The sequence below is a fragment of the Felis catus genome, chromosome C1 (genome assembly GCF_018350175.1).
Source record: "Felis catus isolate Fca126 chromosome C1, F.catus_Fca126_mat1.0, whole genome shotgun sequence".
NCBI lineage: Eukaryota > Metazoa > Chordata > Mammalia > Carnivora > Felidae > Felis > Felis catus.
In genome coordinates, this window is record NC_058375.1 from 46,653,395 (window position 1) to 46,672,622 (window position 19,228).

General features: G+C 45.3%; 1 protein-coding gene across 22 annotated transcripts in view; it reads right to left on the reverse strand.

Moving 5' to 3' along the window:
• The window catches only part of DAB1 (DAB adaptor protein 1), a 1,138,205-nt gene that overhangs the window by 392,284 nt on the left and 726,693 nt on the right, over nucleotides 1–19,228 (reverse strand). For 2 of the 22 annotated variants that reach the window (XM_023258750.2, XM_045035914.1), the window contains exons 1-2: nucleotides 15,060–15,211; nucleotides 4,729–4,816 (exon numbers count right to left, since the gene is read on the reverse strand). The exons of 18 other annotated variants lie outside the window; for them this stretch is intronic. The gene's annotated coding sequence lies outside the window, so the exon portion shown is untranslated. Of the gene's footprint in view, nucleotides 1–4,728; nucleotides 4,817–15,059; nucleotides 15,212–19,228 lie in introns of those variants that run through there. 2 more of the 22 variants (XM_023258749.2, XM_011284970.4) reach the window with 2 other exon arrangements.

Consider the following 19,228-nt stretch of genomic DNA (forward strand, 5'->3'; position numbering starts at 1 on the left):
GTTCCCTTCATTACATTGAGGCAGATCTTTCAAAGGCTAAAGCTGTGTGCCTTCCTGGAATCTATCTCACTTGTCTGAAGGTAGAGGGGTGAGGGAGAGAGGAGCTAGCATTTGTGGCATGTACATGTGCAGGCACCCGGCACCGCTCTAATTGTGCGGCCACATGTTCCTTAATGTACAAAACAGGCTTCTAAGGATTCAATTTTCAACTGAGGCTCCGAGAGTTAAGGGACTTGTCCATGGCCACAGACCTAGCTGTTAGCCAAACCTTGGTTTGACCATCTGTAAAATGGGGATTGTAACACTCATCCTATCTACCTGATAAGATCAAAAGAGAAGAGAAGAAACCTGAATAGTTTGTGTGTGTGTTTACATGAAATGCTACAAAATGTAAGATCACCGCAGCTGGAGTGCAGGTTCACCCGTGGACTTCTTCCTTCATTCCACCTAAATGTTGAGTACTTAAGGGCTTGAAGTAACCAAAGATTCAGACAGAAAGCGACATTCACTGTAAAGGAAAAAGCAGTGGCACCAGCTCCACGATGAACCCCTTGGCGAACCTGCAAGATGGGTTGCCAGCTCTCCAACCTAAACAAAGTCTCCACATCTTAGAACGAGCGTTCTGTTCCGCCAGGCTACAAAGGAATCCAGCTCCGGCATTGATTCCAGAAGAGCTGTGATGTTCACTACCCTAGAACTGTGTCTTATTGGGCCACATTTCCACTCCTTCTCCCTTACAGACCTCACAATCCCTCATCCAAATCTCCTGGGTCTGGTCTGTTCAGAATGCAGATCTTATTTTGCATTTGAGAAAGGCAGCATATACTATGTCATACACTTACACTTCTTTGTATTGTCTTTGGCTAGGGCTCCCCACCCCACAAATTCATTAATACTTCTCAAGCCATATGTGTGACTATTCATACTCAGAGGGACCAATAAAGATTATAAGTGGCTCATGTCAGATCAGATCAGGTTTTGCCACTAAATGAATGATAAAAATATTCTGACTTTTCAGAGCATTCTAGATTTGGGAATTGCAGAAAAGGGACTATATGGCCCTACTGTTACTGTTCTACTCACCAGGGCAGGCACTCATCACTGACAAGGCTCCACCCAGCAAGACAGAGATTGAATGCCAGTGGCTACTCTCAACATTCTGCAAGGGAGGTGGGATGGGACGGCGGGGTAGGGAAGCTAGGGGAAGAACGAGGGTTTCACTTCGCTGTTCTTGAGCTCTGCAATACCAATAAATACTTTTGTAAGAGACTAATTTTTCTGGCATATGAACTAGTCCTTTGCCTGTTTTTCTCTGATCCACTCCTGGCCCCTTCCCCTGCTCTGCTGGGTGTGGCAGGAAGCCTGTCCCAAGCACATTTCCCAGGCTCCCTTGACAACTGACTTTCAGTGAGGTTCACTTAATGGGAAAGCCCGGCAGGAGAGAGGAAGTTGGAGGAGAAACTAGGGTACCTGTCTCCCTCTCTCACTCACTTTCTGCTTCAAGGTGGCATACCTGGAAGTGGCCCAGTCTCCTCTATGGTTCCAGCCCATTCCCGTGTGGGACCTATTCCCACCATGCAGCCTCTGCTATGTTTCCAGCAGCCATGGATCCTGGGCTCCAGTAACAATGCACCTTCCCTTTGTGCCTGCAGATCTAGAAGCAGCTTCTAGTCTTTGTGCTTTGCTTCTTTGTCACAGTTTCAGCTCTGCCAATACATTTTTCACTATATGAAATTTTTCCTATTTAGTTTCCTGTATTAAATTCTTTCTGCTGGGGCGCCTGGGTGGCGCAGTCGGTTAAGCGTCCGACTTCAGCCAGGTCACGATCTCGCGGTCCGTGAGTTCGAGCCCCGCGTCGGGCTCTGGGCTGATGGCTCAGAGCCTGGAGCCTGTTTCCGATTCTGTGTCTCCCTCTCTCTCTGCCCCTCGCCTGTTCACGCTCTGTCTCTCTCTGTCCCAAAAATAAATAAATGTTGAAAAAAAAATTTAAAAAAAAAAAAATTCTTTCTGCTAAGGTACCTGGCATGTGCCTCCTGACGAAGTGATCACTGACACAGTGCATACTGTCACACCATTAATAAGTTCTGCTTGTCCTGGAGATGTGGCTGCTGCAGTTTTGGGTTTGTCCAGGGACAGTCCACAGAGACGCTCTTCACCCCTGACACACACTGGTTGTCAGAGTTTCAATCTTTACGCTATAATTTTACTTGTTTTTTGTTTGGCAAAAATATGTATTAGATTTTATCTTTTGTGTTTTTTTTTAATTCCAGTTAACATACAGTATAATATTAGTTTCAGGTGCACAATATAGTGATTCAACTGTTCTATACAACACCTGATTCTCATCATAACAAAATGCAATTCTTAATCTCCATCACCTGTTCAACCCACTCCCCTCCCCCCATCCACCTCCCCTCTGGTAACCATCAGTTTGTCCTCTATAGTTAACAGTCTGTTTCTTGGTTTGCCTCTTTTTCCCTTTGCTCATTTGTTTTGTTTGTTTGTTTCTTTTTTAAATGTACATCCAAGTTAGGTAGCATATAGTGCAATAATGATTTCAGGAGGAGAATGCAATGATTCATCCTCATATAACACCCAGTGCTCATCCCAGCAAGTGTCTTCCTTAATGCCTCTTGCCTTTTTAGTCCATCCCCCGCCCCCAGCCCCTCCAGCAACTGTCAGTTTGTTCTCTGTATTTAAGAGTCTCTTATATTTTGTCCCCCTCCCTGTTTTTATATTACTTTTGCTTCCCTTATGTTCATCTGTTCTGTATCTTAAATTCCACATGAGTGAAGTCATATGATATTTGTCTTTCTCTAATTTCACTTAGCATAATATACTCTAGTTTCATCCACATTGTTGCAAATGACAAGATTTCATTCATTTTGATTGCTGAGTAATACTCAGCAATATATATACCACATCTTCTTTATCCATTCACCAGTCTATGGACATTTGGGCTCTTTCCATAGTTTGGCTATTATCGATAGCGCTGCTATAAACATTGGGGTGCACGTGCCCCTTTGAAACAGCATACCTATATCCTTTGGATAAATAACCTAGTAGTCCAATTGCTGGGTTGTAATAGGATAGTTCTATTTTTAATTTTTTGATGAACCTCCATACTATTTTCTGGAATCTCTGCACCAGTTTACATTCCCACCAGCAGTTAAGCTGTAATTTTAAATCAGCTGCAGATAACCCATGAAGCGAACAATCACCCACGGTAACCTATGTTATTACCATGGGATCTGATAAGGAACTACAAAGTCCACCTCATGACTGCTCCTCAAATACCTCCTCCTCAACTGAAACAATGTGTGAGAGAGGGAGTAATGCACATTCTAGCAACTGTGCAAAATCCCACTGCAAACTTTGAAGCTGAAAGCCCTTTTGTTGTTGTTGATTTCATGCAACTCTCTTGATCTGATGAAACCAGAAGGACAGAAAAAAAAAAAAAAAGGAAAGGAAAGAAGGGAGAGAGAGAGAGAGAGAGAGGGCAGTACAGGAAAGGCAGTTTGCGAGTAAAAGGAGACAACAGAAACATTTGTAATGACAGCAGAAGGCCCTTATTTTGTTCTCAAAGATTCAAAATAGTTCACTAATGGGACAGGACACTTTTCCCTCTACTGCAAAGGAACTACGGTAGACATTAAAAACTAGAAGTAGTAAAAATTTAAGGTGAACTTTCTTGAAAAGCCAAGCATATGAGGCATGAAAGACACGTCGACAGTGTCCTTGAGAAATTCTCAGCCTTCAGAGGAACCCAGAGAAACAGACAAGGAGGAGAACAATTGAAGATGTAATGAAGGATGGTGTTTAGTAGAGTCTGGGGCTCAAGATGCCTGAGAAAGATACACATGCCTAGGGAAGCAGGCAGAGGGAAGCATCAAACGTAGTTGAGTCTATGTTGTAAGATCTGTATTTTTTAGAAGAGGGCAATGTCAGTCCATTCTCCCAACCCCCTTCCTCCCAGCCATGTTGATTTATGACTACTGGAATTAAGACTTCCTTTACCACTGATACGTTTGGAGCAGTCAAATGTATACAGAATGGTATCTGAACTCACTCATAAAGGACCCATGGATATCAAAGGGAAAATATAGTGTTATCAGGGTAACCAAGTGGTCAGCTTCTCCTTCCCTTAATTTTGCTTTTATGACACATCCTCTTTTATATCAACCTATAATTACCATAGCACATATTAGCTTCACTCCAGAAAATACAATGCAACATGATGACAGGATGTGAGAGAAAGGAGAAAGAGGTACCACACTCAGCAAGGGAAGAAGAAGAATTTGAAATTTTATCCACATCAACGTCGTAGAGGTAACTTCTGGAGAGAAATGGGTATCTCCACTAGGTCCTAAAACATACATAATATTTGAATGGGAAAAAAATGAGTGGGAGTGGTCTGATCAAAGAATCAATAACCTAAGGAATTCCAGAAAAAGAGACACACAAACAACAACGAAGAGAGGCAGACAGAAAAGGATAGCAATCAGCAGGTAAGCATCAGGGCCATAGGTAGACATCTCTCCTGTTGTCCCCATTTTTGCAGATATAAGTTATAATTTCTATGCAGAATAGTGACAGCTCAAATAAAAAATGCTTGAGTATTTCACTGTATTATCATCATAATATATCTGAGAATCTTAAGTCAAGATGGTGAGGAAGAAAGAACATCGACATGGGTACCAGAAGACCTGGATCTCTATCCCAGCTCACCTTGATGACTGGACACATCTTCTCATTTCCCTGTAGCTGTGGCTGCTCATCTGAAGGTTGCAGTAACATTCACTGACCTGAGATGCACCTAGAAAGTAGAACCAGACTGTAGCTATCGGCCATAATTTGGCACTCAGGCAACTAGAAGACGACAGCCGGTCTGAAATGCCAGACTAGTATATCAGGAGCCAGACTCTGGCCCCCAGCCCCTAGATCATGTTAGTCATGCTAGACAGAGTGTCTACCCCGGAAAGGACTTTGCCATCCCCTCACACTCCAGGGGGAAAACAGACATCTTTCAAAGATCTCTGCTATTTGAACAAGGGGACTGGCTGCTACTTGGCTTGATCAAGTCCTAGGAAGCCCCATTCCTCACTTTTACATCTCCACTGGGCCACTGGGACAAAGGACATCCCCTTGCCAGTCAGTCTGTGAAGGAGGGTGGTGACCCTGTCAAGGGCGGTGCTAAGCTCCCCACAGCCCTTTCCTTGAAGCTGTTCTGGGTATCAAATGAAAGCACATAACTCACCTAGTACTTTGGGAGCACTCTATGAGCACCAGTTTTTCTCCTCCCATCTTAATGCCCCACCATCCAGAGCAAGAAATACAGGTGGAATATGATGAAAACATATAATTAGAAAATGTAATTTTTAGAGACAGCATTTACAATGGCAACTACAAAAATATAAAGCACCCAAAAATAAATCTAACAAGAGGTTAGATACCTTTATGAAGAAAATTACAATCTGTATTGAAAGACATTAAGAACTAAATAAATGGAGAAGGGTAGCATATTTATGGGTAGAAGGGCTCAACCATAATGATATCATCTCCCTGAATTAATCTATAAATTCATTGTAACTCCAATGAAATCTCAAGAGTATTTTTGTGTAACTTTAAAAACTAAGTATAAAATGTATATGGAAGACAAAAAGCCAAAAAAAAAAAAAAAGCCAAGACACTAGTGAAGAAGGACATTGTAGGGATTTGTCCTGCCAAATGTCAAGGATTATTATAAAGCTTTAATAATAAGCTATACAATAATAAAAGAAATGTAATCTAGGCAAAAGAGTAGACAAAATATATGCCTGAGGGCGCCTGGCTGGCTTAGTTGGTAGAGCATGCAACTCTTAGTATCAGGGGGGTTGTAGGTTTGAGCCCCACACTGGGTGTAGAGATTACTTAAAAATAAAATCTTAAAAAATATATATACATACACACACACACACACACACACACACACATCTAGAAAATGATCTTAAGTGCCAAGATGACTTTTTTCCACATGGAGGAAAATTAGAAATAAAATAAATTCCTACCTCACCACACACACACACACACACACACACACACACACACACACACTCCACATGGATTATAGAACTTAAATGTGAAAGACAAAACAATAAAACTTTTAGGAGATAATAAAGGACAGTATCCTTAGGACATCAGAGTAAAAAAAAAGAGTTTCTTAAACATGACATAAGAAGTACTAACCATAAAAGAAAAGATTGATAAATTCAACTACATTAAAATTACTAAGATAGCAGAAGGTTGGCCAGAATCCAACTTCTATGTGGTCTATAAATCTATTCATCTTCCCAAAGGAATAAATTACAGTAACCTTTTTGCATTCACTACGTTCTAACAATACACACCCATAGCTTAGATTCAGCATATGGCTGGCCCATCTTTGACTTCATCCACAATTGGATTACCGGAACTTCTGGTTTAATTTTAATGTTTGAATGGTTGTATTTTATATTGAGAACTTCTGTGAGCATGCATATGATACTGCTCAGAGTAAGTCCTCCAATCTCAGACAAGCACGATCGTGTGCCATCATCACAGTGCATGGGCACCCGTAGGCACTCACGAGGGAATGGCAGTGCATGGCATCTCTTCCTCACCCTGTGTACACTGTATGCATTGCCGATGATCAGTCATACCCAAGGCTGACTCTCACTGTGCTATCTCCTGGACTTTACTGTTACTCCCCAAACTGCTCGTTGAAACCTGTACTGGCAAAATCAAAGAGAAAATCAAAGGGGTGGACTCTCAGCCATGATCAACATAAACCTCATGGGAAAAGCTAACCTACTATCTCCCACATAACTGTGATCTCCCCCAGTGAGCCTACAAGTTTTCCACTTTCTCTTTCCATTCTTTCTACCATGCATCCCTCAACAATGTAGTAGCATTTACTGTACATGTTGACATGTATATAGTAATACATGAATACAGGCTAGGATAACATAAGAAGGAAAATGTCTCCCAAATATGACATGTTTCAGATGGAGCTTTTCCAAGAAGATGTCCCTCACATACACCAAGAGAGAAGCTTGCATTGGCATGACTGTGCCTAATTGTCACACCCTATTATTGACAGTAAATTATTTCTTGGGGCCCTAAGGATAAACCTTCAAAGTATGTAGTGTCTGGGTACCGAGTAATTAATTACATTGTAATTTACAAATATCCTTTTTGATTGAAAACACTTGTAGTTATTTTTCTTCTAATGAAGTGGACAGCTTTACTGAATCAATAGGGCAGATTTGGGTAAGTAGTTATTATTGATTCCAAACGATGTCAAGAAAACACAAAAATGACTTTTAGTCGGGGCACCTGGGTAGCTCAGTTGGTTGAGCACCCAACTCTTGATTTCCTCTCAGGTCATGATCCAGGGTCATGGAATCTAGCCCCACTTTTTTCAGGCTTCATGCTGAGCATGGAGCCTGCTTAAGGTTCTCTCTTTCTCTCTCCCCCTCTGTCCATCTCCTCTGCTGGCTCACTCATTCACTCACTCACTCTCTCTCTCTCTCTCTAAAATAAAAATAATCAAAAAATGACTTTCAGTTGATGACAGTTACTATTCAATTACAGATCCAGTTTACAAGACAAAAAACCATATTGTCAAGGTCAGTGAACAAAGGAAATTCAATACTGTCAATACAAAACCATTACTTCACCCCAATCTTTGTATGCACATGAACTTAATGTACTACGAGAATGCACACAATTCAATTCAGCAGAAGTTAACTGAACATCTACTATATTCCAGACACTGTTGTTAAAAGGAGAAGCCACATTTCCTTCTTTGAGAAGCTTGTAAATGTCCTTTATTCACGGAAAATTCCTAGACAAATCAGCTCTTTCTTATTATCTCTATAGTGACCAGCTAGAAATCGGGTAAGAATTCAATGGAATTCTTTTTCTTCCCAAAAGAACATTCAAAATAATTATATGAAATGATAAACACCAAATTTAGGGCAGTTACCTCTGGCTGAAGGAAAGAGATATGACCAGGAAAAGGTTACTAAGAGGCTTCAACCTCATTTGTGTGGGTTTATTTCTTAAGCTGAGTGGTGAGTACAAGTGCTTTTACTATCCTGTTACTTCTACTTCGTCTTAGGTCTTATATATATACTACATTTCAAATCATACATATTGCTCTCATGATAAAATTAACCCCTCTTCTTAAAACCCATTAAGTGATTACCTACAAACATGTTCCCTGGTCTATCTCATAAGACTGAAAAGGGCTCCTTGAAATCAGAGGTACTATGGCAAGGAAACTGAGACCTTAATAAGTTAAATGACTTTTTTTTTTTTTTTACTGGAGGAAACCTCTGAAGCTTTACTATGTCAGTAAATACCATGTCTTAAGAAGAGTAAGATATATAATTCAGTGATTTTCAAACATCTTGGGGCATGGGACATTTTTCTCTCTGAATGTTCTTTCTTTTGAAATACTCATAACCATCTTGGGGAACACTAATGTTCCCTGGAACACGATCTTGAAAATGCTCTATAAAGTAATCCATTTCAGCCACATATTGTACATTACAGCCACAGCGAACTATGCCCATCTCCAAATCAATGATGAACCTTCATGCCCACCTGTCTTTGCCCACACAGTTCTCCCAGTCTGGATGCCTTCAAGCCCTGAGAAATTCCTGGTCAACCTTCAGCTTCCAGATGAAATGCAATCTCTTCTTTGAAGCCTTCCCCACTCTTTCCTTTCTTCAGATATAATAAATTACTTTTCTGGACGCTTTCAGTGCCACGCAGATATTTTCTGTACCATATCTCACCCTGCGTCAATTATTTATGCATGAGGCAGGATGCCTAGATGACAGAGGCTGTACCCCTGTATCTCGATACTGTTCACAACGCTGAGCACAGAGTCAGGGCCAGACATAAAGTAGGTGCTCAGGCAATATGTGTTAAATGGACACAGAAGTGGTGCCTATGTGGGTGACCTGAGTCAATTTTCCAGATACTCTCCAGGCATTTTGTTAACTTTTCAGTCTTTACTAGCAAATGTGACACTAACAAGAGTAGATATATTGGATACAAAGACTGAAAAAGAGACAAACTGAGACAAAAGAGGGGGAAAAGATGGCTTAACTGATGGATGGTGAACCAGCAGATTACCAGGGTCTAGTCAAGAAACAGAGAGACTGGGGTGCCTAGGTGGCTCAGCTGGTTGAGCGTTCGACTTTGGCTCAGGTCATGATCTCATGGTTTGTGGGTTTGAGCCCCGCATGAGGCCCTCTGCTGACAGTTCAGAGCCTGGAGCCCGCTTTGGATTCTGTGTCTCACTCTCTCTCCATCCCTACCCTGCTCTCTCTCCCCTCAAAAAAATAAACATTAAAAAAAAGAAGAAGAAGAAACAGAGACTAACCAACAGAGAGAGTCAGAAATTGCTATGAAGCTCAGAGCTTATACACGGGATTGGTCATTTTGCAGATGCACTGTAGGTGGTCGACACTGACTTGAAGTCACCCTGAACTGTCACATCTGTCTGTGAGGGCACTCCTCTCATTTTTATCCCCTAAGCTAAACAGCCCATCTTGGCCATCACAAAATTTGTATCATTTAAGCTATGAGTTGTTCTATTCAGCAGAATTGTATTTCTGTTTTCCTTTCTCTTTATGAGCATCCCCCACTGGCACTGCAGATTGGTTATACATCAGGTTCAAATAAAAAAAATAATAATAATAAAAGCAAGCCAGCAATTTCTCTCCAATAGAATATGCTGCATATTTCATGAAATAGAAGCCAGAGGAGTTTTATGATTCCTGAACCAAAACCTTTCCATATCTGAAAAGTAAATGGAAGAAAAATACAAAGAGCATCTCACAGAAAAAGAAACCCAATCATTTGCTCTCCAACCTAAGCAAAGTGTTGAAGTCATTAATCGACTTGTGTGTGTGTATGTGTTTCATTATGGACTCATATCCTGCTAATATGCATTTCATAGATTGAGTTCAGTGCTAGTTTCCATGAACATGAATGTACTTACCAGAAAAGGGGTTTTCTTTTCTTATGGACACTTTTTTTTTTTTTTAGAACAGAACATCTGACTGGCTCCTGCTCTTAGTTTTGCAATATCTCCCCTCCACTCAATTTTTATTTATATTTCAGGTCACTTCTCTATCATGGTATAGAAGACATTGTGGTCTAGAAAAAAAGAGCACTGGACAAGGAGTCTAAGAATTCTGGGTTCCAATGGTGTCTCTCAGCTGTAAAGTTGTATGTTTCCTCCAACCTGATTCATTTTCCAATCTGTAAACAGGGAGACTTCACTATTCTACTACCAGAATCCAATCAATCAAATAGTCACTTTATTTTCCTCAAAACAATTGCTGAAAAGTACAGTGCCATGGAGGTTTTAGCATGTTATGTGTACCTCACAATTCCCTTCAATTTCTAATAAGCTAAACAAAACAACTTTTGCCTGGAATCCTAAACTGTATCTCTTCCTCCCCATCTCCTGGTTAGGAAAAGGAAAAAAACAACAAACAATGGACACTTAGAATACTTAAGCCTCAGGACATTGGTAAAGAGAACATTTCACTATCAAAGGGGAGAATTTGGATCTCATTTGAAGGATAACGTTAACAGCTAACTAACATTACATGCTAACTACTGTTCCAAGCACTTGGGTGTCAATTTCCATAATCTTCACAACAACCTTAGGTAGCAGGTCTGTTATTTTGTAAAGAAAACTGAAGTATAGAGAGGTTAGAGAAGTCAGTCAAGGCCACCAGCTGGCAGGGCTGGAGGAACTGGGGACTGAACCCCGGTAGTCTTAGCACCCAAGTCCAGACTTCCACCCACCTGTTATACCACCTTTTAATGTTATAAATCTCTGCTTATCACAGCTGGCAACAGACAACAGCAATAATGCTATTTCTGCGTACCTGCTTACTGAATATTTTAACAGAACAAACGGATGTCAACATACTGACCAACACTCTCATCAAGTCACAAGTGTTCAAAACATCCACCATTAGCCCAATGCCCTGTTGACAACAGAGCAACACTCACTTTATGTTCTCAACATCTGACACTCGGAAAAACACGCAGCTTGCTTCTACAGAAAGTCTATTCCATTATTCCCTCTTAAGTTTTACAACCACCGTGAAAGACAGCTGGGACTGCCTCTCCACTCAGAGACGGCATAACACAGTGGTCAGGGCAGACCCTGGGACCAGGATGCTTGGATTTACTTTTTTTTTAAGTTTATTTACTTATTTAGAGGGAGAAAGAGAGTGCAAGCTGGGGAGCAGCAGACAGAGAGGGAGAGAGAGAATCCCAATGCTGTTGGCGTGTGGCCCAACATGGCAGCTGAAGCCAGGAACCAGGAGATCATGACCCGAGCAGAAGTCAAGAGTCAGAGGCTTAACCAACTGAGCCACCCAGGCATCCCCAGAACTCTTGGATTTAAATCTCTAGTTCTGTACCTTATTTGTTGCGTGACCTTGGACCAGTTACCAACTCTCTGTGTGCCCCCCCCCATTTCCTTATCAATCAAATGGGAATGAGAATATAGCTATTCACTTCCTAGGGTTATTTAAAGATTAAATAAAGGAATGCATGCAAAGTACTTCAAAGGGTACCTGAGTCTTAGTAAGTGCTCCAAAAGAGCAATTATTCTTATTATTTTTATTAATAAGACAGGTGACTTGCCCAACATCACAAAGTCAGAAAGTGTGTGGATTGGACCTTGGCCTTCTAATTCCAAAGATTATCCTATCTTCTTAGCAGGACTGCATGCTAGTTACCGTCCTCCTGAAATCCTGTTACATGCCAAAGCGCCCAAATGGGGCAGTTTTCTCTAAAAAATTGCTCAAAGATCATAGGCAATCTGCAATATTGTCCTCGTTTTGCAAATGACAAAGCTGAGGCTCTGAGAGGTCATGTGACCTATCCTCGATTCCTTAACTCAACCAGTGCACATTCTTTGCCACAGTAAGCCCTCAACAAAGATCGGAAGTTCCTGACAACAGCCTTCCATGTAGGCAATTTTTTAAAGTGCCATCCAAAAGACATAAACTGTGATTTTCTTGCTTTGTTAGCTTTATTAGTTTGAGAGAGGGATTAAATTCCTACAAAAACAAAATGTTTGACTTGAGTGAATTATCGAAATGAAATGCTGCTTCCATTAGATGCTTCATCTGCCTGCAGGGTGGCCCCAGGCACCGGAAATCCACCAAACGCAATTTTTAAGAAGGGTACTATCAGGTACCAAAGCCAGACACCCACCCACTGAAGGGAAATTACTTTGGAAGGCAAAGGGGAGTGAAGCAGCATATTCCTCTGGGGCCTGGGGAGAATGAGAACAATAAGTGATAGCATCTCTTCCCCGCAGCCTCCCACAATGGTGTATCTTACAACCGAAACATACTGTGGAACAGCTTGTGAGAGGAGCTTCATCAACAATAAGTAATTTTTATTCAGATTTTATTGTTGAATACAATGAACATGATTAAATGTTTCAGATATGCCTATTCAGACCTTAAGCAAACCACCAAGAAAAAAAAAAAACTACTAAAAATCATCTTCTAAATCTGCTTTAGGAAGAGATTTTAATTGCCAACTTGATGCTTAGAACTGAATTCCCACTGGAGAGCTGCACTGCTCCCAAGAAGACAGTAACACACGTTTGCACTTCCCACCTCGGCCTCTGCTCTCATCCCTGCTGATGCCCTTAGCGTCGCCAAATAGTTACAATGTCAGTCTTTCAAGTCACTGCATTTTGAACTTCCGAAACCTTTACGAGGGCCTCTGTGTATGGAAAAGAACAATAGCGCTTCAAAAGCCATGTCTGTGCGTTCTTCAATACTCCATTTGAATGCTGGGGTTTCAATCAAGGACATCAGCAGACAATTTCTGATTGCTTAGAAGATGACTTTTATATGGCTTTGATTAGGTTGCCCTTCTCAATAGGAAATCAAGAAAATCTTTGATCCCTTTCAAATTCCAGAATTGTCACCAAGCCTTGTCAGGATAGGAAGTGAAAGAGATGGGGGAGGGGGGTGCTGTGGAGTGTTCGTTGCTACTCCAGCCCAGCTCTCCATCTCTGGCCCCTGAACATCTATCTCCTTGCCCGTGCAATTCAGGGTTCCATCCAGAATCACTCATCATTGAGATAATAAAAACAATGGGTGCTAATTCAGGGGGTGGGGATGGTTTACAATTTTATGGATTTCCTGAAGACCTATAATTGGCACATAAATGTACAAGCGTGAACCGGATAATTAGGGGGTTCTGAACGCAAGCCACCTTTAATTTATATGATTACTTGAAAACATGTTAACTGTTGTGAAGTGTCAGCGGAACCCCCACAAGGCCTTTATTCGAAACTATCAACACTGCGAAAGTGCGTACAACGGGCCAGCAGGAGGGGGGCGGGGGGAAGACGCGAGAGCGGATCCTCGCTCCGGTCCCGGTGACTCGCTGGAGCTTCATATTAGCACCCACCTCTGAGGACTTGCTAGCCGGACCGCCCGCCCAGCTCCCGGGCAGCAAAAGACGCACTCGATTCCGCAAGCTTTCCACTTGCCGATTTTTCGAAGGATCTAAGCCCAGGCGTGCGCAGGCCTCCAAATGCACAGGCAGGCACCGACCCACGCCAGCACGCAGCCAAGCTCGCAGACACTCGCGGGAGCGCACAGATGCCCGCGCCGGGGCGCTCTCCGCTCCGAACACCGCCGAGCCTCCGGCGACAGCCGGAGCACGGTCGCCGAGCGCCCCTGGCCTCCCAACCCCCACCCCATTCCTTCAGACTCTCCCTGCCCAGGCGGAAGTGCCCAGGGCGACCCCCAACAATGAGGACTTGTGCGATGCAGTTGGGGGGAGGCGGGTAGTTTAGAGTGAAACATACACAATCTGGCGGGTTCGGGAGCGACCAAGGCAGGAGCCAAGTGGCATCAGCCTCTGCAGGCAGCTTTCCCTCGTGCCCACCCACTCTTCCCCCACCCCCCGCCCGGGTCACCAGCACCACCATCAAGGGGGGATAAAAAGGCGCTTTAAAAAGTGCGGAGAAAAGACGCGCCCTCCCTGCAGGGGTCACAATAATACTCCGCGGGACGCAACCAGCCAGGGAAGGAGAGTCCAGGCTACAGCAACCACCTCCGTTTTGAAATTTACTTTGTACGCTCATCCCAAGACGCCTTTCCGACGCGCGACACAATCTCCCCCCATCTCGGACTCCAGATCCAGGTTCTCTCGGCGGCTGAGCCTTCCTGTTAGGGCTTCTTTGTGAGCCAAACCACGGCGATTTTAAAGTTTCCCCCGTAGGAAAACAAACAAACCCTGAGCTCTGCTTCCCAGGCACAGCGTGGAGTCCTGAGCAGAAACCAAGAGCGGCGGGCTGGGGAGAAGAGCTATCAGGGTGGCGGGGAGCCTGGGGAGCGGGACGCAGCGGCGGAGAACGGAGTCGACGGAGGACCCAGGAAGGGCTGGGGTCGGGAAGACGCAGGGCCCAGCTCTGAAGGTGTCTGCGAACGGGGCAGGGGTTAGAGGGAGAGACCCGCTTGTTCGACAGGTCGCGGCAGAGCCACAGCTCAGCCGAGCAGTAGGGGAAGAGGGTCCGGCCCTGGGACGCCGCTAGCGACGCAGAGAGAAGGGATAGGAAGCACCGGGGAGGTTTTGGAGTGGGCGAAGGAGGGCTCGTGGGTGGAAAGAGCCGGGACCGCAGCAGTGAGGAGGCAGCAGGGAGTCTCCGAAAGACACAAGTGTTTGGGCTGAGGCCGTCTGGAGAAAGGCCGCGCGCGGTCACAAGTAGGGAGGCTGGGGTTGGTGAGGGAGAGCCAGAAGGAAGGAGCAGAGGTCGTCCCTTGTCCCCCAGCAAGAGGAGGGAGCCAGCGGAAAACTGCAGTCTCCATCCCCTCCGCACCCCCAGCCAAACTCCCGCGACGGGCGTCCCAGGAGCCCTCCTCCGCGCCCGGGGCGCCAGCGGAGCCGTCCGGGCGCCCTGTCCCTCCCGGCACCTGCCCGCTTTGAACTCGGGGCTGGGCTTGCCCCCCGCCTCGCCTCACCTCGGCTGGCCGAGAGCATCCTCCTCCGTTGCCGCAGCCGCCCAAGAAGCGGCTCCCCATGCCCGGCGGGCCGCGGCACTCAGGCGCGCTCTCCAGCCCGGGGAAGCCCCGGCGAGCGCCGCGCTGGGTCCATCCTCCCCGGGAGCCACGGGCCCGCGTCAGCGCAGGGGGAGGAGACCGCCCCGCGCGCCGCCCCGCCTCCTCCCGCGGCCCGCGCCCCGCCCGCCCTCGCGCCCGCCCGGCGCCCCGCGGCGCCGCTCACCTGCCGGCTCGCCGGCCGCCCGAGGCGCGCCCCTCGCCAGGGCCTCGCCGCTCCCGCGCCCGTCCCCGCTCCCGTCCGGGCGCTCTCTGCGCCGCCCGAGCGCGCTCGGAGAGCTTAGCCGAGTCGCGGCGGCGACGCGGAGGAGGCAGAGAGAGCGAGCGAGCGGGGGCGCCGCGGCACGCGGTCGCGCCTCCGGAGCCCCTGCGCTCACCCCGCATCCCCGCGCGGACGGAGGCGAGCCGAGCCGAGGGCTTGGGGCTCCCGCCCCGGCCGCGCCGGCCGGGAGCGGATGCGGGAGAGAGGGGGGGTCAGAGCTCCCACAGTCGGCTTTCACAAAGTCGCCAGCGTTTTTCGCCACCATCACCACCAGCAGCAGCGCCCGCCCGACCTCCCTCATTCCCCTCTAGTGTCTATTCCTTTATCCAAGCCTCCAAACTTACGCACTCCCAAATATAAAGAGTGCCAGCGGGGGGGAAGCGAGAGGCTGGGGCCGCGAGGGCCTGTTGCCCCCTTGCCCCTTCGCGGGAGGGGGCGCTAGTTCCCAGCGGCTACCCCTAGTTCGGCAGCCCTCCGTCTCCGCTGAGGCTTCGCACGCGAAGCTGGGCGGTGGGGAGGGGGGGGGGGGGCTGGCACCGGTCACGGTCATGTCGTCTTCAGTCCCAGGAAGGAACTCAACGCCCCTGAGAGCATGTGGGCCGCAGTTTAGCTCCAACTCCGAGTTCCCATCCGCCCTCCCCCCTTGCGTTCTTAGAGTACTCCGGAAAAGACAATACGGGACTGGGACTGGCGCAGGAGAAGGCCCCAGCCAGTACACAGTCCGTTGTTCCCTGCTTAGTTGACAAAGATCTGCCAAACCGCAGAACATACTGTGTCGGTCTGGAAATTCTTCTACCCTGACACTGGGTTCAACTCCAGTCAATGTCTGTTGTGGTGTAACCTATTTCCAGATACCAGAATGCCAGGCGTGGGAGAGAAAAAAGTCAAGTGCTGCCCCCACTGAAGCAGGGAGGGAAAAGGGAAGGAGCAGGCAGGCAACGTTTCCTCACAAAGTTGGTTTTTAGGGGCCACACTCCTGTCCTCCAGCGGGGTAATAATAAAGCTAATGTAGCAGATTTGGGTTTTGTTGTTTGTCAGCGGCCCCCCCCCCTTAGCTTCTGTCACTCACCCATGAAAATTTAATGAAGCATTTAGGGTTATTACCCCCAGAGTCAATGGGCTAAAAATATTTAGCCTAATGCACTCCTTGTGGAGCCAATACGTCCATGGCTGGTACATGCAAAGTCATTGAGAGACCCTCCCTTTCTGCACAAAATTCACGACCCATTAAACTTATTCTGTAATAACAGCTTCTGTACAAATGGAAGCCCTAGCAAAAGGAGGCTGTCACGCACCTCCTGAAAAGATAGCAATTTACACAGAGACAAGAAAAATTGGTGAGGTCATTGGCAGGATGCAATCTTGGGAGAACAGTTGATCAGAGGAAACTCCCAGCAAGGTGGGAGGGAGGGGCCACCCTTGGTTCTACTGTTTCTATCCACTTCTGGGTGTGACCAGATCTAATGGCCAGGAACCAGAGAAAGGCTCAAGTCTCTCCAACTTTTCCAAAGTTCTAGAAAGTGGGAAGAGTTGCCACTGAACACTTACAGTTCATTTAATGGGAAGTTTAGGCTCACCGAGCAACTCTATAAAGATGAATAAAACACTTCAGTTTCCTCATCTATAAAGACAAACCTCAGGGGCACCTTGGTGGCTCAGTCCCTTGAGCATCCAACTCTGCATTCCAGCTCAGGTCATGATCCCAGGGTCATGGGATCAAGCCCCTCATGGAGCTACACACTGAGTTTGGAGTCTGCTTGAGATTCTCTCTCTCTCTCTCTCTCTCTCTCTCTCTCTCTCTCTCTCTCTCCCTTTCTCTGTCTCTTTCTCTCTCCCTTTCTCTTCCTCTGCCCCTCTCCCCTTCTCATGTGTGTGCTCTCTCTCTTTAAAATAAAAAAAAATTTAAAAATTAAGATTAAAACAAGGTAGACCTCAGTCTGAACGCCATACAAAGAAAACACGAGACATGGACAAATCAGAGAAGTGATGGTTGAAATAGGGGAAGGGAGTATATGAAACTACTATGCACTTCAGGTGTCTGAGACAAATGTCAGACTTTAGGTAATTGAACACAGGTCTAACTTTTCACTGACTCTACCAAAAACCACTGAAGTTTCTCAAGGCTTTGAGGACAGCCACAGGACATCAAAACCATTTACCTGTATTTTAAGACCCTGCATATCACAGTTATTGCCTTCCCGTCTCCTCTACCTCCTTCTATTTTCCAGTGGGGTTAGGATTACAGACTTTGAAGGGAATGCAAAACACTGAGTTGGCCACGTAATGGAAATGGAAGAAGCTCATGTAAAACTCTACCTCTATTCAATGTTGAACAAGGTCCACCACGGAAACTAGGCAAATTCCCGCTAAATCCAACAGGGGCAACAAAATGCAGCTGTTCTCAACTCCAGGCTGGAAGACAGTGTCACATATAGACTAACCACATGCAAGCTGCTCACCAAGGACTTTGTGAAGACATTAGTAGTCTTTTCAGTTAAACCAAACCAAGTCTGAAAGCACTGTTTTAAGTTATCATGCTAAACGTATCAAGAAAGAGCTCATCTAAAAGGGTGGTTTTTTTTTCTTTTCTTCTCGTTTAATAACAGTGTCATTTGTACTAAGTGTGGCATAAGGAGAAAAATCAATAAACATTCCTTTATCATCCAACAGCAAAGTACTAAGAACAGCAAAGATCTATGCATTGGTTATTATGTTCCAGACAAGGCTCTGGGTGCTTTCCATACATTAACTCATTTCATCGTCATGACAGCCCTGTGAGAGAAATATCCCTTTTAGTTTTTTAAATGTGTGTTTATTTTTGAGAGAGAGAGAGAGCACAGGAGAGTGAGCGGGGGAGGGACAGAGAGAGAGGGAGAGAGAGAATCCCCAGTAGGCTCCGTGCTGCCAGCATAGAGCCCGACACAGGGCTCCAAGTAATAAACCATGAGATCATGACCTGAGTGGAAATCAAGAGTCGGACGTTCAACCGCCTGAGCCCCCGGGGTGCCCTGAAAAATATCCCTTTCAACGGGTACTGAATAGACTATGGACTTTGGAATCTGATGGCCTGAGTTATTTTTTACAAGTTACTCACCTTTCTAAACGTCAAAAGGCTCCATTCTACAGTGGTGATACCTGCTTCTTGAGACACCTGTGTGAGGAGATTGCTGCAAGCCTTAAGTGAGATAATGTAGTAGACAAGGCTAGCACTAAATATGTCACCCAGCAAATATCGGTCCTCTTTCTAGAATAATGCCAAAATAGTTCATTTTAAATCAATAAGCATTTATGGTGTTCCTTTTACATATCAGGCACTGTGCCAGGCAATGGGAATGATGATAAATCGGAAACAGACCCTGCCTCTGAGGAGCTGTGAGACGATGGAATGAAAAAACCAAGGGCATGGGCAGGCAGGTGGGTACAAAGGAGTTTCATTGAATTTCACATAATTCATCCTAATGCACATGATTCTCAAGCTATGCAGAGAGGCAGCCTAAGTACTGTTTGAGATTGACCCATGATTGAAAACAAAAACAAATGCCAGTAAAAATAAATTCAATTAGCAATAATTACTCCTCCAATGAAAGGAATGAAAAGTAGCTCATTTTTGTGTATTATGTATTGTTTAAAACTCAGTTTATTCCTATAATTTTTTTTTCCAATATACCTCTCTTTGGGTGAAGTATAATAAAGTTGTGCCATAAGCTCTAAGGGTTTCAAACACGAGTTATTATATAGCCACTGTTTATTAAATAATTTCTAGTGCTCACATATGCCAGGAATATGCTAATATTTCTATATACATAAAGCT